The sequence below is a fragment of the Arachis stenosperma genome, chromosome 1 (genome assembly GCF_014773155.1).
Source record: "Arachis stenosperma cultivar V10309 chromosome 1, arast.V10309.gnm1.PFL2, whole genome shotgun sequence".
Classification (NCBI taxonomy): Eukaryota; Viridiplantae; Streptophyta; class Magnoliopsida; order Fabales; family Fabaceae; genus Arachis; species Arachis stenosperma.
Window position 1 is genome coordinate 109,216,888 of NC_080377.1, and position 778 is coordinate 109,217,665.

The 778-nt window shown below is 41.0% G+C and overlaps 1 non-coding gene across 1 annotated transcript; it reads left to right on the forward strand.

Moving 5' to 3' along the window:
* Window positions 1-390: 390 nt before the first annotated feature.
* LOC130953396 (small nucleolar RNA R71) lies at window positions 391-494 on the forward strand. The gene has a single exon (XR_009075571.1). It is a non-coding gene; the product is annotated as a small nucleolar RNA R71 (small nucleolar RNA).
* The last annotated feature ends 284 nt before the right edge of the window (window positions 495-778 follow it).

A 778-nucleotide genomic window follows, 5' to 3' on the forward strand; every position in this document is an offset into this window, starting at 1 on the left:
AGGTAATTCACCTCTTCCATTGAAGAGTTCTCAGGATCATATACCTCTTCTTCAGATGAAGCATCCTTAGTACTGCTTGGTGCATTTTGCATCCCAGACAGACTTTGAGAGATCAAATTGACTTGTTGAGTCAATATTTTATTCTGAGCCAGAATGGCATTCAGAGTATCAACCTCAAGAACTCCTTTCTTCTGATTAGTCCCATTGTTCACAGGATTCCTTTCAGAGGTGTACATGAATTGGTTATTTGCAACCATTTCAATTAGTTCTTGAGCTTCTGTAGGCGTCTTCTTCAGATGAAGAGATCCTCCAGCAGAGCTATCCAAAGACATCTTGGACAATTCAGAGAGACCATCATAGAAAATACCTATGATGCTCCATTCAGAAAGCATGTCAGATGGACACTTTCTGATCAATTGTTTGTATCTTTCCCAAGCTTCATAGAGGGATTCTCCATCCTTCTGTCTGAAGGTTTGGACTTCCACTCTAAGCTTACTCAATTTTTGAGGTGGAAAGAACTTTGCCAAGAAGGCATTGACTAGCTTTTCCCATGAGTCCAGGCTTTCTTTAGGTTGTGAGTCCAACCATATTCTGGCTCTGTCTCTTACAGCAAAAGGGAATAGCATCAGTCTGTAGACCTCAGGGTCAACCCCATTAGTCTTGACTGTGTCACAGATTTGCAAAAATTCAGCTAAGAACTGATGAAGATCTTCCAGTGGAAGTCCATGGAACTTGCAATTCTGTTGCATTAGAGAAACTAATTGAGGCTTGAGCTCAA